Raw genomic sequence first — 19,759 nt, 5'->3', positions numbered from 1 at the left:
CTTGGTATGTACAGCTAGTTGAAAAACAGGAAGTTTTCTGCAGTTTTGCAAACAGGGAGATTTTGCAAGCAGTTATGGGCCAGGGGACCTGGTTAAAGATTGTATAGCCTTGGGACTTTCTGCCCACCTTATGGACATCAGGGACCTAACATCAATTTAACCAGATAATGTGTTTTATTAAACTTATTTCCCAATACAAATTTTCTTACCAGCCTACCCATCTTCTAGTATTTGTTCTCCACATATAATTATAATGTAAGCAAACAAAACCCTGGCACATGTTCTAAAATAAAAATCTTGCAAAAATAATATATGGTTGTGGTATAAAAATTAGACACATGACAAAAAGAAAAAAATTGAATTCATTGATAAACTGTACATCCCATTGTTAATGCTTTCATTATATCCTTTCAGATTTCTTTTTCTTTTTTTTTTTAACTTTTTTATTGTACTGTTGTTGTACCTGGGGTACATTGTGTCATTTACAAAAGTTCTTCCAATATATCATGGTTAAACTCATTTTTCCATCATTTACCTATATCCCCATTACTGGAAAAATAGCATTGATAATTACTTTGGTTTTTGCATCTGGCAGGAGAATAATTCAAGCAAGATTCCAAAGATGTTGTAAAATAATAGTAAAGTGTATTAGGAAAGAAATTTAGTATAACAGGATAGAAGTGGGGAGAAATGAAAAACAAAAGAGAAACATTTCCTGCACCCATGCAGAAAATGGGAGTAGAGACTCAAAATGGTGGCTCTCATTTCTTAGTTTTATACTGGAGAGCTGTGGGAGGAGTCATCTGACCCACCCAAAACACAGACAACAGGTGTGCTTTAGAACTTCTCTCAGTCAGACATGATTATTCTCCACCCACCCAAGGAGCCTAGGAGCTTGCTAACATCTCAAAGAGAAAAAGCAGAAGCAGATGTCTCCTTTATGTCTCCCTGTTCCTATTACTTAGCATCTAAAAGGAGATGGTAGGGGATAGCTGCTTTGGCTTTTCAGTTTTTATGACCTCATTCCAATGTATGAGTCTGGTCCTTTAAATATTTATTAAAATAGTATAATTTCCCCGTTTCCTCCTCTATCTATTCTGCCTTCTTCCCTCATTCCAAGAATAGTTTCAACAGGTTTTATTTTTCCATTTACATACATGAGTACCTAATACTTCTACCATGTTCACCCTCTTACACCCTTTCTCCCAAAGTTAGACATGGGAGATATCTGTCAGGTGATCTGCAAGCAGGCAACTGTGCAGAGGGCCCGGACCCTTCCCATGCCCCCAACCTGAGGTTTGGGGAACACACATATATGGGTCACATGGATGGATCCCAAGCCAGGAAGAGTTAAGATCTGGCAGGCTGCCCTGGGCCTGGTGCTGGAACCCCTGATCTGGGTGGAGGCAGAGCTGGGGAGGAGAGGAGGGTTGGGAGGGGGGATGTGAATTCTCCAGGAGATTGTTTTCTACAAATATATTTTTAAAAGAAGTCTTATTCTTCTAACTATCTTTTACCCCAATTCTCTTTATTTAACAGCATATTATAAATATTTTCTAGGACAGTTTTTCATAGAAACCTACCTTACTTATTTACATAACCTTCTGATATAGACTATTGAGTCTTTCTAATTTTCTACTGCTATAAACTTATCTGAAGTTAATATCTTGTTACTTCATTTTTGTGTGTGTCTTTAATTTACTTAGAATAAACTCCTGAATGTAGCACCAGTGGACCAAATTCAGATGCCCACTCTCAAGCCCTTGGCTCACACCACTTACTGGCAGTTCTTCAGAGTTCACAGTGATATTGTTTCATTTCTCCAATCCGGGTGACTGGTGGGTGAACCCCTATGACCTTTTAAGCACTGCCTTTGAAAATGCAACAATGATATAAGAAGTGTAGGTGGATCAGTTGACTGAGAGCCCACAAATTATCACAGAAATTTCAGGGGTGACATTTATAGAGAGTAACATCATTACTGTACTGTTATGATTTCTGGTAAAGAAGTGGGTGAAGGCAAAATAGAAAGGGCTTTCCTTTCAGGAGCAGAAAACCAAATTGCACACAATAACAAATCAAGATTTCATTCCATAGAGGTAGAAGCTTCAAATGTAGGCTTAATTAAATTAAGGATATATTGAAAATAGACATATCCTACAACCTGGCAATCTTTCTTTTCTTCCTTCCTTCCTTCCTCCTTCCTTCCTTCATTTCTTTCTCTGTTTCTCTCTCTGTTTCTTCTTTTTTTCTTTGCTTTCTTTTTTCCTTTTTTCTTCCTTCCTTCCTTCCTTCTTTCTTTCCTTCTTTCCTTCTTTTCTGTCTTTATTTCTTTCTTTTCTTTCTCTTCCTCCTTTCCTTCCTTTCTTTTTACATTTTTATTCGTGTATATTAGTTGTATTGAGAAGTTTCATTGTGACATTTCCATATATGCTTACAATGTACCTTGATTTGATTCACCCCCTTTATCAATCTCCCTCATCTTTCTCCTCCCTACTTAAAACAATTTCAAGGTTTCAGTGGTCTATTTTCATACAAGTACATAATGTACATGTATCATATTTGTTCTCCTTCACCCTCTTCATTTACCCTCCTCCCACTAGTACCCACCTCCATTCATTTTTTAAGTGTATGTTCATTGTTCAAAAGGGATTTTGCTGTGGTATTCCATCTATGAATATATTATCCTTTAGTCAGATTAACCTCTTGTCTTAAGTTTGCTTACCTTTCCCCTCTTACCCTTATTATTCAACAGTTTTTTATGCATGTTGTTATGCCATCTTTTTACACTAATGCAATATTTTTCGATATTATTCACTATCATTCCCTTTTCCCCTCCTTTCTTTCCCTAGTCTACTCATATAATTCTCTTTTCCTTTTCTTTCTCCACCTAGTCCCCTCAAACTGCCCCACTATTATAAACATGTTATATATATGATCATATTTGTATTTGTGAATGCATTTACCTTTGGGTCTGTCTTCTACACATAGAGAAAACATTTGACCTTTTTGTTTTTAAACCTAGCTTACTTCACTTAACATGATGATCTCCAGTTCCATCCATTTACTACAAAATGACATGATTTAATTCATCTTTATGGCCAAATAATGTTCCATTGTTTATCTATATACTATGTTTTCTTAATCCAGTCATCATTTGTAGGGCATTTGGGCTGTTTCCATATCTTGGCTCTTGTGAATAGTGCTGCAGTAAACATAAGTGTGCAAGCATTTCTATTTTATTCTGACTTATATTCTTTTAGATATATTATATGCCTATAAGTAGTATCACTGGATTGTATGGTATTTATATTTTTAGGTTTTTGAGGACTCTCTATACTGCTTTCCATAGTAGTTGCACTATTACACATTCCCAATAACATTGTATAAATGTTCCTTTTCCTCCACGTCCTTGCTAGGATTTGTGGCTTTTTGTGTTATTGATGATAGCCATTCTGATTGAAGTGAAGTGAAATCTCAAGGTCATTTTGATTTCCATTTCCTTAATGGCTAAGAATGTTGAAATTTCTTCATGTATTTATTAGCCATCTGTACTTCTTTCTTTGAAAATTGTCTATTTGATTCATTTTCTCATTATTCAATGGGTTGTTGATTCTCTGGGAGTTTAGTGTTTTGAGCTGCTTGTATATTCTAGTTATTAATCCCTCATCAGATATATAGCTGGCAAAGACTTTCTCCCATTCTGTAGTCTGTCTATTCAGTCTCATGACTGTTTTCTTTGTTGTACAGAAGCTTTTTAGTTTTATGCAGCACCATTTGTCAATCCTTCTCTTATTTGCTGAGCTATTGGAGTTCCATTTAGGAAGATATTTCCTAAGCCTATATGTTCCAGTGTTTTCCCTATTCATTCTTATAGCATTTTCACAGTTACATTAACAATTTTGATCCACTTTGAATTGATATTAGTATATCAGAAGAGAAAGGAATCTAATTTCAGTCTTCTAAATGTGGATATCCAGTTTTCCCAGCCATTTGTTGAAGAGACTGTCTTTTCTCCAACTTGTGTTTTGGGTTCCTTTGCCAAAAATTAAATGGTTGAATGTATGTAGTGTATATAATAGACAAACACATCCAAATTTTGCAGCATCTAGTCTCTAGACATTAAAGAGGTTGCCAGCGCATGACAAAGTAGTTAATAAAATTAGCACATTTTGTACATTTTGTGTTGAGATTCATAGGAAAGCTTGTCCTCTGTAAGTGACTTTTGGATATGAATTTCAACTACTTCTAAGCATGACATACACCTATACTTTCTCATTGGTTTGAAGGCAGCAAGAAAGAAGTGACTAAGGAATGGTTCAAGGCCAGCATGGTCACACTTAGAAGATACCTCAGATTATAACCATTGCTATGTATGCAATTTTATTTTTCTACTGCTGTGTACATAACAAACAAGTTTGTATATGAACTAGCTATTCCTAGATGTTTAGAAGTGCTTGATGTATTTAAAAGTAGAAGTAGGATGTGAAAATAGCTTTTAAAAACTTAGGAAATACTGTGTTTGGAAATGGTGTTGGTAAGTCTGAGCAGTGTACTGTTTGGACTTGTTCATTAGGTTGGGGGAAGTGGGAGGGAAGAAACTGCAAAAGTTATTTTGTTAATGTGTGCTATAAAATTTTAGCATACACATTACCCTATACATTATGTGCAATTCATTTAACTTTGCTATACTGTATATATTGTGTACATACTGTAAAATGAGTCCTGATTTTATAATACCTAGTCTCTAGATATTAAAGAGTTTGCCAGTGTTTGACAAAAGTAGAATTGGTAAACTGATACATCTGTATACTTTGTGCTAAAATTTATGAGAAGTCTGTCTTCTGATAAGGATATTTTGGAAGTGAAATTGTAACATATATAAGTGACATGTATTTATATCACATGTGATACAAGAGAGAAATTGGAAGAAATAAAGCGTTCTTGGCCAGAATGCTCTTACTTAGAAGATACTTTGTGTAGATGAACTTAAGTCCTTATTTGGAACATCTAGTCTTTCTAGATGTTTAGAAGTGCACAAAGTATATTAAAATGTTATGAGTAAAGGGAGTAAATAATACATTTTATAGAAATCATTTTGTTAAAATTCATAATGAAATATTGTCTTTTGGAAATGGAATAATGATACCACTTCTCTGAATAGTACACATTATATTTGTGCTTGCTTAGGAAGGGAGGAAGAAAAACTATAAAGGGCTTTATATCAATGTGCATTTGGTGAAGCAAGATTGATGATTATTCCTTATGTCTATGCATTTTGTTTTCTTTTCCTAAGTATATAGTGCATATAAAGGACAGACAAGTCCTAATTTGCAACTAATCTGACTTCTAGATGTTAAAATGGTTGTTAGTGCATGACAAAAGTAGAGTTAGTAAGCTAACAAATTGAAGTATACTTTGTGTTAAAATTCATATAAAAGATTATTCTTAAAGCCACTTAGGAAGTGAAATTCTTAAAATACCCTAGAAACATTATAGATGCATAAAGTTAGCCACTGGGTTGATAGAGATGGGAAGGGTTCTAAACCAGAATGTTCCTTTCAAATTATAGCCTTTGTTAAGTATATGCAGTTTATTCAGTGCTACTGGGTGTATAATGGGAAACTTAAGCCCTTTTAGGAAGCACTTAGTCTTTCTAGATGCTTAAAAGTACATAATGTGGTAAAAATAGAGGGCTAACTTAATACCCTTTAATATTTTTTGTGACTTCATAGAAATGGTTACAATTTGGAAATAGAACTATTAAACTTGATGTCTTAGCGAGTATGCTGAAGGTTGACTGAGGGGTGGCAGGGGTATGATGGGGGAAAGAAGTATGCAAAGGGGGTGTTGCTCCGTGCTAATTAGATTGGTTTAGTTTGTCTAGCCATTGTTAATATGTATATGTATTTTAGTTAATATTTCTATATGGTAAAAAATAAGTCCTAATGCCCAAAGAATGTTAGAAGTAGGAGATAATCCCTACATAAATGTCCTTTTGCTAGTGTTTAAGAAGAACTGTCTTCTGGGAGTGACCTTTATTAATCTATCTCTTAGAGCTAGTGTCTTCCTGAAGTTGATCACTAGAGTGGTGAAGAAGAAGGTGAGGGAAGGGTTCTTTGCTAGTGTCTCCACATCAGAAGATGGAACTCAGTTATAATCACAAGTCTGTATATGACTTTCTGGTAAAGTACTTGTGTTTACTGTCCACAAAATTCATTGTTATACAACATCTAAGATTATACATGTGGTCAATGTAAATGTATGGTAAAAAGTGCAGCTAGTGAATTAACTAATTTATAAATATGTTACAATCAACAAAAAAGATACATCTTAGACACAAAATTTTTAGGTCACGTCTGGGCTGTGTCAGTACTTGTTCATTAGGTTGGCAGTGGAGGGACAAATAAAGCCTACAGGGAGAGCTGTGTGCATGTAAGATGTACACTCTGATGAGAACAATTGCTGTGTGTAGATCTTGTGGCTGCACTGTTGGTCTACATTAATTCAGAGGGAATATAGCTTCTCACTAATATTTTGATAGTAGAGAGATGATAACAACCTACCTTAGAAACTATGCTTAGTGTACTTTATTGCTTTATGTCTCATATTAAATTGAGCATTAAGGGAATGCAGTATTTTAATTGTAACTCTGCCAAGAAAGGCAGGATTATAATATTTTTTGCAGCATATTGAATTGGTGTAATGTATTCTTGGTTATCAAAATATTTATGTAGCACTGGAATTTTAAATTGGTGAATATTCATAATGTGTGGAAAAGCCTGACATAAACTATGCATCTCAGTTACATAATATGGATCATTGTATGCATGCACAGGATCTAGGACCTTAGCTGCTTATGGCCATGGATGATTTTGTCTTTTGCTTCTGGTGTGTTTGTTTGTAATACACATGTTAACTTTAAGAAGAAAGGTTATTTTAAAAGCCTAAAATAAATTAAATGGCTGTGTAATTTAATTTTGGTCTTCTATACTGTTCCACTGGTTTTTGTGTCTGTTTTTGTGCCAGTACTAGGCAGTTTTTATTGTTATGGCTCTATAATATAGTTTGTAGTTAGGAATTGTGACACCTCTGGTGCTGCTCTTTTTCTCAGGATTGCTTTGGCTATTCAATGACTTTTGTGCTTTCATATGAATATTACGGTTGGTTTTTCTGTCTCAGTGAAGAATGTCATTGAATTTTGATGGGCATTGCATTGAACATATAGATTGCTTTTGGTAGTATAGCCATTTTCACAATGTTGATTCTGCCAATCCATAAGCATGGGAGATCATTTCATCTTCTGATGTCTCCTTCATTTCATTCTTCAGTGATTTATACTTTTCATCATAGAGGTCTTTCACTAAATTTATCCCCACATATTTTTTGAGGCTGTTATGAATGAAATTACTTTTCTGATTTCTTTCTCATTCTATTTGCTGTTGGTGTATTGAAAAGCTACTGATTTTTGTATATTGACTTTGTATCTTGCTACTTTGCTGAAAGTGTTTATGAGAGAGAAGATTTTTTTGGTGGAGTTTTTAGGGTCTTTTATGTATAAGATCAATCATATCATCTGAAAATAGGGATACTTTGATTTCTTCCTTCCCTATTTGAATCCCTTTTATTTCTTTCTCCTGCATTATTGCTCTGGGTAGGAATTCAAGTACTATATTAAATAAGAGTGAGAAGAGAGGACACCCTTGTCTCATTTCTGAGTTTATAGGAAATAATTTCAATTTTTCCCCATTTTGTATGATTTTGGCTGTAGTTTTTTTCCACCTGTGTCTTGCACAGCACCTGACCAGGTGCCTCCAAGGGCTGCTCTGTCCCTCCATTCTGGCCATCAAGAGCACCTGAGCTTTGGGCAGACAAAGCTCAAGGAAACTTGACTATAGGTTTGTCATATATATCTTTTGTTATGTTGAGACACATCTCTGCTATTCCTAGTTTCTTCACAGCTTTTGTCATATAAGGATGTTGAATTTCATCAAAGGGGTTTTCTGCATCAATTGAGATGGTCATGTGATTTTTGTCCTCAGTTCTGTTTATATGCTGTATTACATTTATTGATTTATGTATGTTGAACCATCTGTGTACCTCTGGGATGAAAATAATTTGATGGTTTCATGGTATGTTTCCTTTTTTCATATGTTCTCAAATTCAGTTTGCAAGCATTTTATTGAGAGTTTTCGTGTAAGGAGGGTATGGGATGACATATTTCAAGCCATAAAAGAAAAGAACTATAACTCCCCACTAGTCTGTCTAGCAAAATTATTCTTCAAAATTGAAGGAGAAATAAAAACCTTATACAATAAACAGAAACTAGAGGAATTTGTGACTACCAAACCAGTACTTCAAAAATACTTAAAAGACTCCTACACATAGATGAAGAAGATAGACATAGCCCAGAAAATGCAAGAAAGAATAAACTCCAGTAGCCAATTGATTAGAAAACAACTAGTTGTAGCTTAGAAGAAGTGCATCTCACTTAAAAATGCAAACATTGACATAAAGATTACAGATGTACCCTATCACACCAGGATTTAAAAAAAATTTTTGTTAACATGTAATAGTTGTACAGGAGGATACATTATGATATTTACTTATGTTCTTACAATATATCTTAGTTTTACCTTTTCTATCACTCTCTCGACTCTCCCCCACTTTTTTAGAACAATTTCAGCATGTTTCATTCTTATGTTTTATATATGAATACAAAACACATTCACCCTCAATTATCCTTTTCTTATGCCCTTCATCTCCCACGGGTCCCAGAAAGGACCCGTTTTACCCTCCTGTTCTTAATTTTTATATAAGGGGGGTAGGGTAAAAGAAGGAAACTGAGAAAGTGTGGTTGATGTACTTTGTATATAAGAATCAATATAGAATTTTTAAACTGGTTGAAACTACCATAAAAAAGAGACTAAGGTAGAATGAAGAAAAATAAAGGAGATGAACCAATTGGGATTATAATACATACATACATGGAAATGTCACAAGGAAATTTCCTGTGTAGCTATCTTTATCTTAAACAAGCAAAAATGTCATTTTTTTCTTTGACAAAATTGGAGAACAGGAGAGTGGAACAGGTCCTGTGGGAAGGGGAAGAAGAGGTTGAAGAGGTTTGGTAACAGTGGAGGGGGAGGATGAGGCAGGGAAAGGGTGTAGAAGGGTGAATAAGGTGCAAATACTGTGTACACATGCATGTAAACACAAAAATGATACCTGTTGAAACTATTCAAAGAATGGGGGAGGGGATAAAGAAGAATAATGGAGGGGGTGAATTCAAGTATGACAGTCAATAAGAACTTTTGTAAATGCAATGTACCCACACCCAGCACAATAATAAAATTTTTTAAAAAGTGTATATTGATAGTTCAAGGGGGTTTCACCTGGGAATTTCAGACAACACTCATCATTTTTATTGAATGAGATCATGCTAACTTTTTCCCTGAGCTGACCTTGAACACAACTACAATCCTCCCCGAGTAGAAGGAATTACAGACATGACCCCCATATCTGTTTAACATGAGTAGATTTTTTAAACTATAATTGCAAGTAAAAAAGATAGCTACAAAGTTATATACATGGAACAACACATAATAATGTTACTTAGTAAGATAATACAAACATGCATGTTTCAATGAATACAAAACAAATTTATGATAGTTATTGCTTGCTGGGAGTGAAGAATGAGACCAGTAAGAGTGAGAAGAAAAGCCTTTCAATTGTATCTGATATGTTAACATTAAAATCACTCAGCTTTGTCAAATCGAAGCTGTTGATATGAAGCCTACCATTATTTCATGTATCACTCAAGAAGAAAGCTGCCTTGAACTGCCATTAAGATGTACCCCATTTTAGGTGCTAGGATGTGAATATAAATGTGTGAAATTCCATCTGCATAAGGCAAAAATTTCAAAGGTTAAGATTTGTTCATTCATGAAGCAGTTAGGGTACATGGGTTTTGGTTTAAAGTCTGTGAACTTTTAAAAACTTTTCTAAAGGAAAAAACATGTCAAATAACATAAAGAATGTAGTTTCTTTAGAATATGCAGAATTTTAAATTTACACCATTCATAGTATATAGAAAAGCTATATATCATTAAAGTATTTGAGATCTTTTTGTGTGCACTCTTCAAATGAATTAGAACATGGTGAAGGCATGGGGTACATAATCTTGAAGGCTTATAAATCTAGAATCACCTGTCTTATCATTTATATACTTAACATTTATTCATGAAATACTTGTTCACTGAAATGAGGATCTTCAACTTACAAGAACAATCTCAAAAATTAATATAGGAATATGATGCTTCAGATTTAGATATCCAGCTTCTAAATTTATCACACCTGTGTAGAAAGCTATGGAGGTTCATAAGGTTACTCCAATTTGCTACTTACTTTCTGCAAGAAGAGGCAAAATTTAAAACAAACAAATAAACAAACTGTACCCACTCTACTACTGACCAGCAGATAGGTATCATTCTGGCTTCTTGGATCCATATGAATTCACTATACTAGGTCAGAGTATGAGAACTAACTTGCCTGTAATCCTTTATTTCTCCCTTGGCTTATATAAAGACTCTCACCACAAATGTTCAAAAAAGAAGGAAAAGATAAAAAGGATCTACAGTTAGCATTGCCAGACAAAAGGAAGACCCCCACTTTAATCTGGATTTCAGAAAATCTATGAGTAATATTTTAGTATAAGCCTGCCCCATTGAATTTCAGATAAATGACAAATAACTTTTGCTATAAATGTATGCAAGTATTGCATGAGACATATTCATACTAAAAATTGTTGTGTACTTAAATTCAACTGAAAAACAAATGAAATTAACTATATTTTTTATTTTCTAAATGTGGTAAACCTGGAGTAAATTTAATCTGATAAAAGGAAAAGAAGAAAACATACAAGCAGAAACTAAATGGGAGAACAAGAAGTAGAGAGTAGATTAGAACTAATTGCTACAAAAGAAAAACAAAATCAGTAGCCACTCCATATATATTTTTTCTATTTCCTATTTGCATAGAGTTCTATTCTAAATTGAGTTCATTTCAAACCAGTGAGCAATGAACTTGGTTTCAGCAACCTGGGTCATCAATTTGTTACTGCCTATGTAATCACTGTGTCTCCATGGGTTTTACTGGCCCCTGCAGGGAAAAGCTAGCAGCAGAGGTCTCTGATAGAGGACTGAAATTAATCTGGCAGGCTATATCAAGGGCCACATTTTCAAACCCAAACACTGCTGTTGCCTTCTCTTTCACTGATTGAGATAAGAAATGTTAGAGTCATTTTTAAGCCTTGATTTGAATATCATATGCAGTGTGAACTAGAGTAACCAGCTTGAGAGAAATGACAAACATTCCTTTCACCTGGTGAGGATGAGTTCCCCACCTTTTACAAGTTGGAGCTCTTGAAGCCTTTTCTCTGGGTTAGAGTTGTTATCTGCTGGCAAATACACAGCCTCATCAGCTTCTATCTATAGCACTGGTAGACCCCAAGTGCTTGAAAACATTTTTTTTAAAAAATAGACCTCTTCCTGTTCTTCTCTAGGTTACAAAAATAGAAGGAAGTGGGGTGAAGGGAAGCAGAAAAAGAGATGTAAAGCAGACATTCCTTGGGTCTATAGGCAACAGCAAACTTCACAGTGTCTCACACCTTCCCTGGTTTTGTGTAGAGAATTGCTGCTTTCTTACCCTGCTTGCTGTCTGCATATAGGTCTGGGTTAGTATCCTCTTTTCTCTCTTTAGTTTGACTTGTATTAGTTATTGAGGTGAGAATTCATTTACTGGGTTTGTTTTTTCACTTTGTGTTTTGATCTCACAAGTTTAGAGTTACTTTCATTTTTGCAAACACTGTAACCCTGGAGGGAAAACGTGCAAACCCTCATAAAGGGACCCCTAGTAATGGAGTCCTTGAGGATGAGAGTGTTTCCATGGTGCTTACAGTTCTCAGAGCTGTCAAAGACCAAAGAGCTCTTGCAGTAACATGCTTGGACCATTGGCTTTACAATTTACCTTGTTGTCCTTCCCCCGTACAGTGGGTACAGTGAGGGAGGCAGTCTTACTCCCATTTTTCAATGGAGGCTAGGCAAGGTGGCAAGGAAACAGACAGAAAAAAAAAAAGAAAAAAGAAAGACTAGCATCTGTCATTTAAAAGGCACTAAAACCACTGGAAATAAAATGAAATGGAGAGAATATCATTTTCCCAAACTGCTTTCAGAGAAGGACTTACATATGGATGAGGGGATTGCTTTGCCAAGCTGCTTAGCGAAGGGAAGTAAAAAGGGCAGGCATGATCTCAGGGCTGGAAATAGGGAGGGTTCAAGCTGCTTTTTAAGGAGGCCTGGGAAGTTTGGGCACTGGGCTTTTTCTGTGTTGTGTGAGGTTTGTATGTGTAAGGGCAGAAAGATGTGGTATCTTTCCTCACTCATCATGCAGACACTACTTATTATAGGAGGTTAGCAAGAGAAAAGCATTAACAAATTTATATAATAACATTTAATGTGACAGGAGAACCTGAGGAAATGAAGACCCAAAGACTCAGGGAAAGCTATCTATATTTATGCTTAGGGTTGGTGAAGAATGGACAGCTGTGTAGAAGTGTTATTGGGCAAAAGGTTATGATCTTATGGCAATTGGCTGAGAGGGCCAGCAAGGCCTGTCTGTTCAGATTCCTCTTGACTTTTCTGTATAACATTCCTTCCCCCCAGGTATGGGGCAGGGTCCCTGTGGAATGAGGGTTCTTAAGAGAGAATGACTGTTCTAGGTTTTATGGCTTGCTTTAATGGAGAGAAGTCTAGTTTCTATGACTGCCTTCAGGAAGAGGAATTCTGGTTTCTATGACTCACTTTAGGAGAGACAGACAGTTGGAAAGCAGGAGGACTAGAGATAGTCAGAAAGATCTCACTTCCAAGGCCTTTTCTAACTCCTTTATTTTAAAATACCCAACAAAAAGCCAAAGTCCCATACTTTGGGGGTATTGTGTTCTGAGCCCCAACATAAGTTTGGGGTCAGAACTAAATTGATCTGAATTGAGCAAGACTAGTCCTCCTTCTCTATCCTACCACACTTTCACTTAGTCTCTGCTCCAAATGACATAGAAGGAAAGAAAGAACAGAAAGGCATTTCTGTTCTCATTGACAGACTTCTCTTTTTGAGGAAATCCCTCCTTTTATGAAAGTGATAAAATATGGAAGGCTGGAAGGCTAAAGGGCACACCTTAACTGACTTAGCAGACCAAGGAAATGACCATCTTAATTAGAAGTTCTGGAAGATAATTTTGAGGAAGTTTCTCAGAAAGAAGGACAAAAAGTCCATGAGAGAGAAAGGAGTTATAAATTAGAGACTTAAAAGTATCCAGAAGGCTAGGGGTGTAGCTCAGTGGTAGAGTACCTACTTAGCATGAGCAAGGCCATGTACAAGGTTCTAGGCTCTATCCTCAGCACTAAAAAATCAAAAGAAAGTAAGCAAACAACCCTCCACCCCCCGCCACCATACCAGTTTCCAGAAGACCAAACATCTAAATAAAAGAAATTCTAGAAAGTGAAAACAGGAAAATAAGTAGCTTTTTAAAGTTTCTCAGAATTAAATTTCTCATCGAAGTTCACAACAGTAAATGAAAACAAACCTCACCAAGGCCCATAAGTATTATTTCAGAACACTGGAATCAAATAGAAAATTCCAAAGCTTCCAGAAAGAAAAATGAAAGTTTTTTTTTTTTAAAGTTTATTTAAAAGGACCAAGATTAAGAATGGCTTCAGATGTCTCAATAAAACAGTGAAAACTAAAAGTCAGTGGAGCCATTCTAAGAGAAAATAGTTGCCAATTAGAATTCGAACAGTTAAATTTCAGCAAAAAAAAAGAAAAAAAAATTATAGGTGACATCAGAACTGGGGACTAAACCAAGAAAAGAGCAGATATGGGAGACCTAACTCAGGAGAAAAAGAAACAGAAAATCTGAGCTTTGTAATTAATCTAGGTCACAATTCAAGACCTTTTGCTTAGATTCAGGGCTCTTTTAATTTTATTTTCACTTTTATCAAGGTTATCATGCACATAGTTGAATAATACAGTTCAACAAGATTTATTACAAAAGTTTTCATCCCCCTGGGCCATATTATTTTCCCCACCAGTTCCTATTCTTTAGAAGCAATCACTTTTGTCTCCTTTTCTGACTCTGGGCATTTACCATCACTTAGTTAAATAACATACTTATAGTCCTATTGATGTTTTCAATTTTAGCCATTTCCTATTTATCCTCTACTCTGAAAGTTAAAGAAGATATGTTTCTATCATTATCACTACCCCAACAACCACATATCCCACACACTTTAGATGGGTCTGCTTGTCCTGAAAGTTGTTTTTTGCCTTGATTTTTCCAGTGTGCTATAACTGTGGCTTTTGATTGCTGTCACTCAAGATGGGTTTTTTTAAAAATATGATGTGAGTGTCTGTGACCTGATGGTTAAATCAATAGATTAGAAGTAAAGCAAAAATAGGGAAGCAGTAAAAATAAAATTCTCTATAATCAAGACAAGCATACAAATGTATGAATTAAGATTCTCAACAGAAATATTACAGAGACCATGCAGGTTATAGAGCAAAATAGAGAAAGTGATAATAAGTAGATTTACCAGGGCAGCACAAGTGAGAAATAAATGTTAGTTCAAGATCAAAGAAAGTACTCAGAATTCTTTGTACCTAAAGATACAAACTGGCAATTAGCCTCACCCACCTTCTCCAGATAACAGAAGGACTATGCCATCCAAACAGAAGTATGTTCCTCAGCAATCTTAAAAGCTTCTCATGTGAACTTATACTTTTTTATCTGCCCAGGGCCTTTCTGTCTTTATGGGAATAGAGCCTCTTCTTTTGTAGAACTGTTCCTCTCTCTAACCAAGTCATAAGATATTTAGGACAAGCAGTCCTAAATTAGGACTGTAGCATGGTTGTATTGCATGCTAAATTAGGATGGCTTGTCCTAAATATCTTATCCTCTAGCCATGTTGATTGATTCAGAGGTAAACATTTGACCTAAGGCAGAGTGAATTAGATCTTTCTTGGAATTTTTAAATGTTCTTAAAGAGGAATGAAGGTGTTCAGGAAATACCATCCCAAAATATGTTGCTTTGATATGTGATGATTATAAATTGAAAAACAGCAAATGTAGGGCAGGGCTTTCTCTTAACTCTCTTTTCCTGCCCAAAAGGAACTCAAATGTCATTAGTCCTGTCTCTAGGAGTTTCATCAAGGAGTTTCATCAGCTGGTGAGGTTAACTCACAGGAGAGGAAGAATAGAAGTCAGCACCTCACCCAAGACAGACTTTGTCACAGGCTGTCATCTATTTTCCTAAGCCACCCTTCCATCTTTCCATAAAATCATTTACTCTCCCCAAAGTTGCCTATAGCCCTCCTTCCCTCACCTCTAAGAAGAAGATGTATAAGCCCCTAAATCTCACTGCTTTCTTAGGCACTCATCTTTATTCCTGGGATGACCCTGTGTTTATAATAAGTCTGTACACCACTTCCTCTATTAATCTGTTGTCAGTTTATCTTATACACTCAGTCATCAAAACCCCAGAGGGTAGAGGGAACATCTTTCTTCACAGAGGAAGAAGATCTTTCTTCACAATGTCATATGCCACCTAAAAAGCAGGACTTTAAAATATATGGACAGAAGTGACATGTGGGGATAACTAATAGCCCCTGCTACAATTGTCTATTGACACATCATATGACATTATGATTGGAAGTTTTTCTGCCTCATTTTGATGAAGTAACTGTTGAAGAATAACTTTTCATGGTTGTATTGCATGCTATTTATTCCTATTTGTTATTATGCATGCAAATTGTTAACTCACATGTGAGAAGCTAGGAAAAAGATGAAGTAAAAGAACAGAGCCAAAAACAGAATTTTAGAGAGATGAAGGAGAAGGAAGGAAAGCCTGTAGAATATAGAGATGGTATATCTTGCTTGTACATATTTTGGTGAATGGATGAGCTGACAGCTAAGAGGTTATAATGGTAATTTGTACTAGAATAAGCTCCTGAGAGGTACCAAAGAACACAGTGTTAGTCATTCATAGAATTGCCAGAAAACCTTCAGAGCATGAAAGCACAGCTGTGGTTAAACAGGTTACAGGTTATCTTTGGGCAATATCTGCCTGTCCTTCTCTATCTAGGGAAGCTTTGCACCTTCCTCACTTCAGAACGTATCAGCACTGATAGGAGAGATTTCAATATGCAGATTTACCAAGGAATAGCATTTTAAAACTCATTTTATGGCATTTGAATTTCTCAGATGGTACAAGGATGCAACAAAAGGGTTAAAAAGTGGAGAAGAAGGAAGGAATTGGGGAAATGGCTATCACCTGAGAGAGTTTTGCTGGGATCTCCATATGCACCTCCCCACCAGGACCATGTGGAAGCTGATATAGGCTGGACTTGCCTCTTCACCTCAAATCTAACAAAGGGACTTCCATTGAACACTATAAATAGGACACTGACTGAGTTTTGTTTGAATAGAGCTGCTGTCATTCTGAATGCTCTGCCCACTCCATCCTACTTTAGGAAAGTGTTAGAGGAGAATTGCACCTATTGAGCCTCAAGCATAATTATGAAGTCTTCAAAAAGACTCCTTGGAAAGCCTCGAATTGTGAAAATGAGGGAATTGATGCTTAACTAACACTTCAAAAAGTGAAAGCTGAGTATGGGTTGGAGTCTGACTCCCTTTTAGGAAATCTGAAGTGCAAAGAGCTAACCTAATTCTTTGCTGTGGCACCCAAAAACAGTTGCTGGGTTGAGATGGATATGAGGTGCTTTTCTCACTCTTAGGCATTGTATGAGGTATTCACTTAATACAAAAAACAATCAATTAGAACCCAAATGACCTAGTGTACCACATATGGGGAACCCCAGCTCTAGCCACACAGATATCCATTTCTTCTACTTCCATTGCTGTTTTTATCTTAGTGGGCTTACCATTTTACCAGTCATAGGAAATGATTAATGTGCTGGGTCCTGGATGAAGCAATTCTGCCAAATGGCAGAGTTCCACACTGATAGTGTCAAAAGACGCTGATCCAATCTCCCCCTTTAAAAATCACATACAATTCTAGGGCTGAGGGTGTGGCTCAACTGGTAGAGCCCCTCCTTAGCAAGCATGAGGCCCTGAGTTCAAACCCCAGTACCACTACCCTCCAAAAAAAGGATAATAGAAAAATCACATAGAATTCTAAACCCTGGGGAATCTAACTCTGCATGTTAGATTCATCTAGGAGCTTTAGTAAATAATAATGCTCAGGCCCAAACCCAGACCAATTCTCAGGTATGCTACAAATTTTCTTAAGTAATTTTAATATCTATTTTAGTTGTAAAATCCTTCAGCAACAAAACAATAAGGGACATTGGCCAACTTGTTTTATCAGCAATGAACGCATCTTGATTACTATGGAACTTATATGGAGAGGAGGCTATTTTCCCCAAAGAAAATGTAAAAAAATTCTTATTCAAGGTTCAGATTATACTTTAAAATAATACAGAGTCAGAGCAGTTGCAGTTCCCTGAGGGGCAAAATCTCACTTTCCTCATCCTGAGGCAGGAAAGGAAACCTTAATTTGATCCCTGGGTCTTCTGAATTGCTCTATGGACCTCCCTTATTCCCTAACATTCACCCTCCCATTTTACTTTCTACTATATTTAACATTTAACCATCCTTTGACTATCCAATCACTCCCTGCCATCTTCTTTCTTCCATTTTTGTGCCTAATAATTAAGTCCTAAAGCACTCAGACTTGGATGTCCACTTTAAGCTAGTGGTTTTCTCATACACCAGTTTTCTTTTAACCTGAGACAGATAGGGGGCAGTCTTTGATCATAGTACCTGAAGATGCTGTAGAGGTGGAATGGGGAACACCAAAGTGGGGAGAAGAGAGGAGGATCTTTCCACGTAACTGATTAAGAAGCAATATGTGAAAACTTATCCTCTAATATCAAAGACAAGAAAAGGAAGCCCACTCTCAGTTTGTATTCAGTGTAATACTGGAAATTCTACCCAAAGCAATTAGTCAAGAAAAAATAAAAGTCATCCAAATTACAAAAGAAGTAGTAAAATCATCTCTGTTTGCAGATGATATGATTATACACATAGAAAACCCTAAAAACTCCACTCAAAGGCTCTGAGAACTATAAGCCAAGTCAACAGAGTTTCAGGATATAAAATTAACATGTAAAATCATTATTTTCTCTACATTAATGAACTATTTGGAAAAGAAATCAAGAAAAACATCCCATTTATAATAACTACAAATAAATAAATACCTAGGAATAAATTTAGCAAAGAAGTAAAGGTTATGTACAATGAAAATTATGAAACATTGATGAAAGGAATTGAAGAATCAAATTAATGGAAAAACATACTCTATTCATGAATTAAGAATAATTGATATTAGTATTTCCATGCTCTCCAAATCAATATTCAGATTTTAAATTTTCTGACATTTTTAACAAAAAGAGAAAAACAATTCTAAAATTTGCATGATACCACAAAAGGTCCTGAATAGCAAAAACAAAGCTGGAAACATCAAATTATCTGCTTTCAAACTATATTATAGTTATATTAATGATAAACTATAGAAACCAAAGCTGTGGTAATCAAAACAGCATGGTCCTGTCATCAAAAATAGACCCCCAGGGCAATGGAATAGTATAGAAAGCCCAGAAATAAATTTCTACTTTTACCATCAATTAATCTTTGATAAAGGTGCCAAGCACACACAGTAGGAAAAAGAATGCGTTCAATAAATGGTGATGGGAAGATTGGATATACATATATGAAGAAACAAATTTAGACTCATCCAAAACCATACAAAATAAAACTAAAAATGGGTTAAATATCTGAACATAAAACCTAAAACTGTAAAACTACTAAAGAAAACATTGGGAAAATCTTGATGTTGATCATGGCAACAAGGATATTGCACCAAAAGCACAGTCAACAAAAATAAAAATAAACAATTGGGATTTAATCAAACTAAAGAGCTCTTGCATAGCGAAGGAAACAATCATCTGAGTAAAGAGACAATCTGTTTGCAAATCATACATCTGATAATGGGTTAATGTCCAAGACTTAAGAGGAACTCAACTAAGTAGTAAAAAAACAAATAACTCACTTTTTAAAATAGGCAAAGGACCCAAAAAGACATTTCTCAAAGGAATTTGTGCATACAAATGCCAATGAGTATATGAAAAAAAGTTCAACGCTATTAGTCATCAGGAAAATGCAAACTAAAACCACAATGAACTATCACTTCCACCTGCTAGAATGTCTATTACCAAAACATCAAAAGACAGCATACAGAGGATTACAGAGCATTATGGAGGATGTGGAGAAAAGGGAACCCTTGCATATTGTTGGTGGGAATGTAAATTGTGGATACTAGTATGCAAGTTCCTCAAAAACTTAAAAGTAAAACTACCCATATGATCCAGCAATCCCATTACTGGTATATATCCAAAAGAAGTGAAATCAATATGTTAGAGATAACATTCCCATTGTCATAGTAGTATAATTCATAATTAATTATTTATAATAGACATGGTATGGAATCACCACAAATGGATGAATGCACAAAAAATGTGACATATATAATTCTTTACATACACACATATATGTATATACATATATATATATACAAAATTATACATATACACCCAATTACTATTCAGTTATTTTTTCCCCTGTGGTACA

Source organism: Castor canadensis, chromosome 5 (genome assembly GCF_047511655.1).
Source record: "Castor canadensis chromosome 5, mCasCan1.hap1v2, whole genome shotgun sequence".
NCBI classification, from domain to species: domain Eukaryota; kingdom Metazoa; phylum Chordata; class Mammalia; order Rodentia; family Castoridae; genus Castor; species Castor canadensis.
The sequence above is the reverse complement of the archived record's forward strand: the minus strand, read 5'-3'. Positions refer to the sequence as shown.